Genomic DNA, 10,751 nt, shown 5'->3' on the forward strand with positions numbered 1-10,751 from the left:
CTTATGTTTTTACTATAAAATTGTTTATTAATTATAAATAATCTTTTTCTTTTTAAATTGGATATTAAATTTTACTATATACATATTTTATAGGATTTTATCAAATAATTGGTAAAACTAATTTTAATTTAATGAAATGTTATAACCCGTTTAAAAGCTATCTGGTTTTGGTAATACCCATACCCATGTATTTGGGTTAAATCAATGAGAGGCCTCCATTTATAAATTAAGCAATCTGGTGGCTTCCATAAAAGGGGGTAGCGACCATATCGCGACACGTAGGATTTTAGAGGTTTCGTTTATATATATTATAGATTAATCTCATAAAATATTTGATATGAAAATCCTATAAAATAGGGATATACTAAAAATTAATATCCTATTTTATTTAAAAAAGATATTATTTATAATTAAGAAATAATTTTGTAATAAACAAAATAAACGGGTAATGAGTATCACCAAACCCAGATAGCTTTTAAACCGGATTATAACATATCATTTATTTGTGAAACCATTTTATCATCAAATCTCAAGTATATTAATTATTAACTTTCTTACAATAAATAAAATTAAAATCCAAATATACATATATAAATATTAAAAACGAATAATGTAAAATAACCCCCGTAATACGGGGGATAAAATCTAGTATATATATATATATATTCTATGTTGGTACTAGCATACTTTCTTAGTCCATATAATCTTCTCTGTATAATAAAAGAAAATCCCAATATTACGTAAATTTCTAACTAATAAAAGTAACTGTCCCGGTTTGTATCCTCAATCATACGACTAGCCACATGTTCGGCATCTCGGTAAGTATACATATTTTAAGGGGCAATTTCATAAAATAGTAACCAATTTTCAAAAGTGTTTCAATTAGGTCACTCAACTTTAAAAAGTGTTCCAATTAAGCCACTCAACTTTCATGTTTGATTAAATTAAAGGTTTTAACATGTTTTTTTAGCCCTTTTCTTTTTTGTTTTACATAGGAAATGTTTTTATCTTTTTTTTGAAGTTGACGTTGAGTGACGACATGAATTTTATTTTATATTTTTAAATTTTAATATAAATTAATGTTTTTTAATTTTTTAAAATTTAACTACATATATTGCAAATTCCGACCCCCACATCTTACCCTCCATTTATTTCTTGACGCATAAAAAAATCGGTGAGACTTGATTTGAAGATTTAGTGACCCGACTTGGGAAAAATATGCATCAGTGGCCTAATTGGAACACTTTTGAAAGTTGGTTACTATTCTATAAGATTTTCTCATATTTTAATCATTCATGTATTATACATTGGTTTTTGATAATTCAAACATCCATATAGTTGCTATTAGTTTAGTATTTTTTTTTCTTTATTCAACTATTACCTTACCGGTATAACGAACATGATTTTGTTATGTTTTTTATCATATACATCTACAAGCCAGAAATTTTGACAGTAGTAAAGTTTCTCAAAATTCTAAGCTTTGTCTTTATCGGGATCTCTTTGTTTGTGATAATTGAATTTAAAGCTTATTGTTTCATACGATTTAAACCATGAATGTCAAATTTATTTGTGTTTGATGTTTATTGAGTACATATAAATTTATAAAATGAATTTTCCTTTTTAACATACATACTATTTATTACTCAAATAACATAACATATTTTAAGCATCCATATAGTTTATTAGTTACGTCTTAAAAGAAACGATAGCACTGAACATGATATTTTTTGTCGTAATTTTGCAGCTTAAATTGAAGTATGACCAAAAATATGTTATCGATAGCTATATTATCTATAGTTTTATGTTATGTATTGAAAATTTTTGTAATTATTTATTTATCTATCTATATAAATGTCTACCAAAAAATTCTACGTGTCACCTCTCTGGTTGCTCCTCACCCCCTCTTAAGCCACCAGATTGATTGAATTGTGATTTGAGGTTTCTCATGTGTTTGACCTGAATTCGGGGGTATGAGTCTCATCAAACCCGGATAGTCCTTAAATGAGTTAAAACATCTCATTTATTTATGAAACCCTTTCATAATCAAACAACAACTTTCGTGGGTAAAGGATATCACCAAACCCGGATAGCCCTTAAACGAGTTATAACATCTCATTTATTTGTGAAATAACCCCTTAATCATCAAATTATAGCTCGCAGGTCATGGCTCTCACCAAACCTGAATAGCCTTAAACGCACTATAATATCTCACTTTTGTGAAATATTTTCATCATCAAATTCAAATTTAATTTCTTCGTCGCCAGTCTATCCTCTCCTTCACCGGTTAACTTCCGATTACCATTCACCATCTTCAACCTTGCCTCTCATGCATCAACTACCATCGTCACCTACATCAACCGTCCCTTTTTTCATAAGACAAATATTTGTGTCTATGTTTGTTCGTCTAAAAAAATTAACATGTTCCTGTTCGTTTATGTTCGCTCGTTAAAAATATAAAAAAAACCTACACATCTCAATTGAAAGAGCCCAAACATTAAAAATATAAAGAACGTAACAAACTAACATATACGTACTAATATGGACGTAACATTTTCTGATTCAATAAGTGAAAATATGGAGTTCAATCCGGCTATCTCAGATGGCCGGTTTCATCTTATGCAGCCACGTGGCGGAACGATGTTGAAGGGAATAAAATTGGATCCAGCTATCTGAGATGACAGATCCAATCACCACATATGTACACATCCTTGCTTACAGGAAATGCCACTAGGAAAGATAAACTCAATCCAGCTATCTCAGATTGTTGGACACGTAGAAATCACCTACCCACTTGTCAGAAACTTAGAAACCACTTTTTGTTCATTGAACTTACTACTTTGATTTAAAAAAATCCTTAAATAAACCCCATAGCAAGGAGGCTCAAACTAGTAATATTATATTTATGTATTTATTTTATTTTTATTTTGTTCACTGAACTTACTACTATGATAAAAAAAATCCTTAAATAAACCCCGTAACAAATATTTGTGTCTATTTTTATCGTGTAACACAAGGGATCTAACCTAGTAAAATGTATAGTCAATGCTCTTATTACATTATGGGAAAATCACCACCTTTTCAATAATGCTTTTAACACACTTCTAGTCCACAAATATGACAACGTATAATTTTAATGAATTGTGTCACGTCATCATCGAGGCAAAAATTACATGCCCCAATTAAGTTCCTCACTATGGGGCATGGTAAAGGGGGCGTGGAGGACGCCGAGGGGCGCCGTAGATGGGGCACAGAAGAGGGGCGCCCTTGGAATGACCGGCGCGGAAGAGGAAAAGGTGGGTCCTCCCTCTCTCTATCTCTCATACACACATACATGTGTGTGTGCATGTGTGTGTGTAGGGGAGGGATAATTTGAGAACCTTGTTGAGTTATAAGAATTTAAAAACTTCATTCTTGACCACACATTTAATTAAATAAATTAAATTATGTTGTTGAGAGAATAAAGATGCACAGTGATTACAATAATTTAAATGACCGTTACACCTATGTAATAGGTCGACTCGATGCGTAAAAAATTCTGTAATTTCTTTACATGCATGTAACCTACGTATATTACGTATATGTAAAAGAAATTCAAAAAAAATTGTTACGTTGAGTTCTTTCGAGTTCTTAAAACTCAAAGTGATTCTCAAAAGAAATCTCCCATATATATATATATATTGGGACGCCCAAAGGGCTTTAAACCACAGCGGGGCGGGCTTCTGTAAGGCCCCGTTCCCGGTGCCCTACATTCGGGTGTTGGATTTTCTCATAAACACAGTTCTATATATCAGAGTTAATTAAAACTTTTTGTAGAAATATAAAAGTCAACCATTCTTATAAACCAACAAGTATTAGTTTAAACAAAAGAACATAAGTCTTAACGATAAACATAAATACCACGTGAATCTTCTTTCTTCAAATGCCAATCTTCACTTTATTGCCATGTGTCTCCCCTCAAGCAACTTGTCGCATTCTATTCACCTGCGTGCATACTAAAAGTCAGCCACGCTGAGTGAGTTCTAGTTAATCAGTTAACATACATTACCTTCATATTCTTACTTATGCGTGTCTGAATATATGTATCTTCATACTTTACTATTTCATACATTCTTACATACATACTTACGTACTTACATACTTTCTTTCATAATTCCCTATGGTATACCATAAGCTATTCTATTTCTACTGTCACAGATATTATTAGGGTCTACTCCCTTTTGTCTCAGATATTATTAGGGTCTGGTCTCTTCTGTCTCAGATATTATTAGGATCTGGTCCCTTCTGTCTCGGATATTATTAAGATCTGGTCCCTCTGTCTCGAATAACCATACAACCATACATCCAAACCTGTCTCGTCAATCATCCATACATTCGTTATCATACGTGCATACTTTACATGTCTTCTAGTTATGTATATAAATGTATATATACATATTCGTTTATGTTAACATTCTGTAATAATAACATTTAATGCATAATCATGCACGTATCATACACTTACCACTCAAGTAAGTGTATTAACTATCACATAGGAGTATGCACGCAGCCCCGAAAACGTCACAGAGTAAAGGGGCTAGAACTCACCTGAAGTCGGTTTCTCTCTGAGTTAATGGTAATACCCTTCCTTAGTTGTGCACGGCTAACTGTGTAATAATTATAAGTATTAATTAACTACTTATAAACAAATCATACTTCTAGGTTAGTGTAGTCCCTAACGAACGGGGGTCCGGGGGCAGCGCCCCTGGTAGCGGGGTCTAGTGGTGCAGCCCGTAGCAGGGTCCATGGGGCAGAGCCCCTAGTTGGGGTCGTGCTGCCAAGTCAGCTTGGAAAATTTTTATTTTTATTATTAAGCCTTTATTAAAAATTCATCAAAAAACGAGTCGGGTTAAGTTTTAAAACAATTCGGATCGCATGTAAAACAAGTCGCATCGCATGGAACAAAACGAATCGCATCGCATGGAGCAAAACGAATCGCATCGCATTATTTAAATGAATCGCATTGCATGGCTATGCGATGCGATTCTTTACCATGCGATCAGAATTTCGTTTTCTTCATTTCACCATATTTTCGTCTAATAACCTCCAGAACCCATCCTTGCGACCCGTTTTACTGTTCTGGTAATTTTTGGGTCGTAACGACTTTGTTTACTCATGTTTTACATAGCCCAAACGTTACTTTTTCATTCCATAATGAACCCATTAACTCATGGTTCATCAAGTTTATATCTTTCTTGTTTCTTACATCCTGATCTACCTCTATACCAAGTTTCATGGCAAACCGACCTCAAACACTTAGCCTTTTGAACTAAAACGTGCCTTTTGGATTCGGTTTTGCGTCGAATTGGTTTAATACACGAATAGTTCTTCGTTTCTTATTCTTTAAGTGAATATCTAACAACAATTGGTTTTGGTTTGGGCACAGATCTGGCCGAAAGATGGTTTGTGTGTGTGGAGGCAAGATGATATGAGGGTTTTAGGAAATGTTTAGGACCTTAAATGCTCTAGGTCCATAGGCTTTTAGGTCCATATTCACTCTTAAGCCCATGACATCCCTAATCTTATCCTATCATCTTATTATTATTTAATTAAATTAAATAACATCACAGGACCCATGATTAAATAAAACATATTATATTATTAAATAACTCAAAAGTGTGGACGTTACACTTGTGGAAATAAATTAACTGATGGACTTTAGTGAACTTAATAGATAAATAAAAAACCAAAATATCATCATAAATATATGAGCATTATCAACAAAAATACAATAAACGAACTTTCACATTCAAAGTAAAAGGCCGTTGTTACAAAAGTCAACAAATAATCTTGAAATAAGAATAAACATGTGAAAGTTTAAAAATACATAATCAAATCCTTGGGGGTCAAGAATATAAATTCAAACAGTATTACATGAAATTTTAGACGAATTGAGTTTGGATAGATGAGAAAAATTATGACTTAACACAATTAAGATAAAAATTAGACATACGGCTTCTATTAGTTAGCTATGATCATAAGCACGTCCATAGCCCTTGGTCTTAATAAGCAATAAATGCTTGTGGTAACTGGTCATAGGCTGTTAGATTGAGTAATAAGTTTGCGCATGAATTAGAGAATAATGAGGATGATTAAATAACAGAAGGTCCTTATATAGCTAAACAAAATAAAATGTATGAGCGGTGAGAGTAGGTGTATAAAGATAATGATATAACATTAAACTTGAGATAAATAGTCTTGGGAATTTGAGTGAAGCATAAGAACTTCAAAAAAAATGAATAGCTAAAAAGTTAAAATCGATAAGGGTCTTCAGGTAGCTTGATTCCTTAGTTGTGGTTGACTTGGAAATTTAGCTTTGTGCACCTTGTGTGGCAACTGCCCAATCCGACCTGACCCAGGTACCCGTTTTCGAATCCGATTCTTTTTATGATTTAAAATTTGATTATTAATCTTTGTAAATTTAACATTAAATAAATTATATATATTTTTATATTACTTACTAATAAAAATATTTCCTTTCCGCCGTCCCGCCCTTTTTCTCTCTTGTCGCCGTCCCGCCTCTTTTTCTCTCCGCCGTCCCGCCTCCCTTTTTCTCTCTTGTCGCCGTCCCGCCCCTCTGCTTAACCCTTAAGCCTTGAAACCCTTTTTCTCTTAACTCTTTGCTTGTCCTTTGGTTCTTCCCGCCTAAGGATGTCTGCGCAGCTCCACGCGCCAGACTCCTTACAAGGAAGCCTGCGCGAAGACCAACTGTTCCTGCGATACGCGAGGCGAACTGTTCCCACAGCGCGCTAAGAATGGTAGTTCTTCCCGCGGCGCGCTAAGGATTATAGTTCTTCCCGCGGCGCGCTAAGAATTGTAGTTCTTCCCGCGACGCGCTAAGGATTGTAGTTCTTCCCGCGACGCGCTAAGGATTATAGTTCTTCCCGCGGCGCGCTAAGAATTGTTCTCTGTCTGCCTCCGCCCTCGCGCGCGCTCGAATCTTCTCGCGCTAGACCTTAAGTCTTTTCTTCCGTTTAGGTCAGCCTGTATGTTTTTGAAATATCTTATCTTTTGTATGAGCACTGTAGGTCAGTTCCGACATCTGTCCGAAAAGCCACTTTCGGCGCAGCATGCGCACCAATCCTATTGGTTGACAGAAAAAGTAACTGACATAATCTTTTGAAATCTTCTTTTGCATGTCTTGAACAGTGCTTTATCTGACACCTCCCATGCTTTGATCTGTAACCTGTCAGCTTTTCCCCATCCCCTGCAGCTGCCGGCATATCTTTTGATATCTTTTGCTTTTGTTTTCTTGTGCTTTTTAGTATCTTTTGCTTGATTTGATAAGATCTTTTCCCCTTTTCAAGGGATTGTGTTCCCTTGGGTTTTTCCTATAAATTAAGCTAATTCCTTGTTTTTTTAACACTACACACACTACACTTAAACACTCCCCAAATCTCTCTCCCTTTGCTCTCTGCCGTAGTTCCTCAGCAGCGCCACTCCTCTCTTTGCCTCCGTCTTCTCTTCTGTTCTGCCCAGAGTCTCGGTAAATAATTAATATATAATTTTTCCTTTTAAATAATTTGTTTAAGTGACTTACATATATTCAAGCCATAAAAACCAATCGTTAAACCAGTAACCTCTTATTTATAGGATAACTTGTGCTTGTTTAAAAATTGGATTCTTGCATTATCTTTCAACGCACCGTTTTCAGGTGAGTAATCTCGTACTTAATCCCCTTTTATTTTTAACGTTTTGGGATGTTCATGTGTTCGTACAACTTGAGTCTTAAACTTGTTTATAAAATTTATGTGCGCAAAACCCCATGTGTTATGGACGTTTACTTGGCTGTTTATTTGTATGTGTGAATCATTAACCGCTTTGTTCGGCCTATTCCGAAGTTTTCATGGATCCATTAGATGAACACGGGAGACCTATCGTTTACGGTTTTCTTGTTTTGTTTACACATGCACGTATGATTGTTTGTTTTTGTGCTCGATTGGGAGCACGGATTGAACTATGAGCTATGATCTATTTAGGCTTGATCACAATCTGATTACACCCTATGTTAAACCCCAGTTAAGCACATGTTGCGCGCAGTGTTTGTTATTATCTATTTATATCAATTAAACTTGATTTCTCACCGACACGCAAGTGTTGACGTTTTATTTTAACACATGTTCAGGTTTGCTGTAGCTGCTCTTGGAAATCTCAAGGACACGTAGGATGTTTTCTTTTTTTCTTTGGACCTAGAATAAAATGTAACAAGACAAATTATGTTATTTGAATACTTTGAGTTATGATATGATTTATGTTACTTTACGATTTGTGTTCTGCGCGTGCGCAATGAAAATGTATTTATTAAATATTGACACCCAAATAGTGTCACGAGTAATGAAACAATACGTGGCGCCCCGATGTATAATCCGCCATCGGTCGGGGTGTTACAGATTGGTATCAGAGCTCCGTGACTTTAGGATAGGTGGTTAGACGTAACGACCTAGAATACCTAAGAGTCCCTTCTCGCGCATGAGAAATATCTCATGTTTGCGCGCTAATTGTTAATAACTCGATATTTATAAAATATGCTTGCGCATACGCAGCACATGATTTCGTGTTTTATCCGCGATCTTTCGATTTTTATTGTTAAATTTCAATTTATTTCTTTACTTACATATTCGTTTGTTGTTGGGATTTAGCATTGAGAATCCGAAAAGTCATGGTGATACATGAATAGTTGATTTTCAATCCCCATTAACTTTATGTTTTAAATTGAAGATTTGAAAAGTCATGGTGATACATGAATTGTCAATCTTCAATATTCATTTACTCGATATTTTAAATTGAAGATTTGAAAAGTCATGGTGATACATGAATTGTCAATCTTCAATATTCATTTACTCGATATTTTAAATTGAGAATTCGGAAAGTCATGGTGATGCATGAATTGTCGATTTTCAATTCGAATTCATTACCTGTATTAAGTTTGCATTTAAATTCATATTTTACTTCAAAATTTGATAGCATTTAACTCCGCGAAACAAGTTTTACGACGATATACCTTGCGCTAAAACGATTTCCCATACCAAGATATTAACAAAAATTAAAACTTTTATAGAATGCCTTCGCTATCAGCTCGTTATCAGAGGAGAGAAGCCGCGCGCAGACGTATGCAGCGTCGTTCCCAGGAAATGGCCGCCGCAATAGCCCAAGCCTTAAACCAAAACAATACCAACCCCTCCGGATACAATATTAAATCCTTTAATGCGGGTAACCCTCCGAAATTCACAGGGCTTGAAGGAGCCACCGTAATGCTCCAATGGCTCGAGAAAATTGAGAACACCTTCCTCCATACCCAATGCCCTCCAGACCGACGAACCTTATACGCCTCAAGTGTCCTAGAATCAAGGGCGCTTACTTGGTGGAACAGAGTAGCTCACGCGCGTGGCGCAGAGGCTGCTTCTAGCATGCTCTGGGAAGAATTCAAGGAACTTTTGACTAGAGAATTCTGCCCTCCCAACGAAATAAAGCGCCTTGAGGAGGAATTTTGGAACTTGAAGCAGTACAGTGGCGAAGCGCGCGAGTACGCTACGCGCTTCCACGAACTAAGTTTGCTTGTCCCGCACCTAGTTACCCCTTCCCGCCGAGCCATCGAGAAGTTTCTTGGGGGTCTCCCCATGGAAATTCAAGATTCTGTATGGGCCAGGAACCCAGCAACCCTCTCTGACGCCATCGAGTTGGCCGCTGTGCTCAGCGACAACCATGTCAGGGCAGGAACCATGTTCCTGCGGGGAGCCGAAAAGACCAAAACTGTCCCAGAACCAACAGAAACCAAGCCAGAACCCTCAAACCGTAACAACCTCAAGCGTAGGCGCAGACCCAATCATCAAACCTACGCGCTTACCAACCCGCTCATTGTCCAGCAACCCGCCTACCAGCCTCCAGTACACGCTCCTAACCCACTGTCAACCTACCCAACACCCCCTGTAGTCCATAACTATGCCTTAACCAATCCGGCACTCCCTGCCCCGTCAACTAAGAAACCTTACACAGGAAACCAACCCTTTTGCCCAACCTGTAGACTTCACCATCCAACTCAAGTCCCGTGTCGACAATGTAACCGATGTGGCCGTACTGGTCACACTGCTGAGAACTGTAGAGTCCTTCCCGCCAACCCAATCGCGCAAACACCACCAACTTACCCGCAAAACCCACAATCAACCTACCCTAATCCAAGACCCAGGTCGTGCTATAACTGCGGTGACCCCAGTCATTTCCGGAACGCGTGCCCGAGACTGCAAGTACAAATTACGCAATCTAATCCGGTTAACCAAATTTCAAACCAAGTGACGCGCGGACGAGCTTTTAATATAACCGCGCACCAAGCGCAAGCGAATAATGACGTGGTTAATGGTACATTTTACTTAACGGACAATATGCATCTATGCTTTTTGATACTGGCGCCGATAGAAGTTTTATTTCTCGCGCATTTGAACAAAAACTTGCGCGACCGCGAAAGAACTTAAACGAAAACTTTACAGTTGAATTGGCTAATGGTGAAACTATTTTAATAAACTCCGTAATCAAAGATTGCACGCTTAACCTTAATGAACATGATTTTCTAATCGACCTCATTCCCATGCCTCTTGGAAGTTTTGATGTGATTATTGGAATGGACTGGCTCTCGCAAAATCGCGCCGAAGTAATCTGCGCCAAGAAGTTGATTCGCATTCCTCGGAAAAATGGTCAAGATCTTCATATCTACGGTGAGAAAC

Source organism: Bidens hawaiensis, unplaced genomic scaffold, assembly GCF_021521415.1.
Source record: "Bidens hawaiensis isolate Kalapana, Puna unplaced genomic scaffold, B.hawaiensis_p1.1 tig00018424_1, whole genome shotgun sequence".
NCBI lineage: Eukaryota > Viridiplantae > Streptophyta > Magnoliopsida > Asterales > Asteraceae > Bidens > Bidens hawaiensis.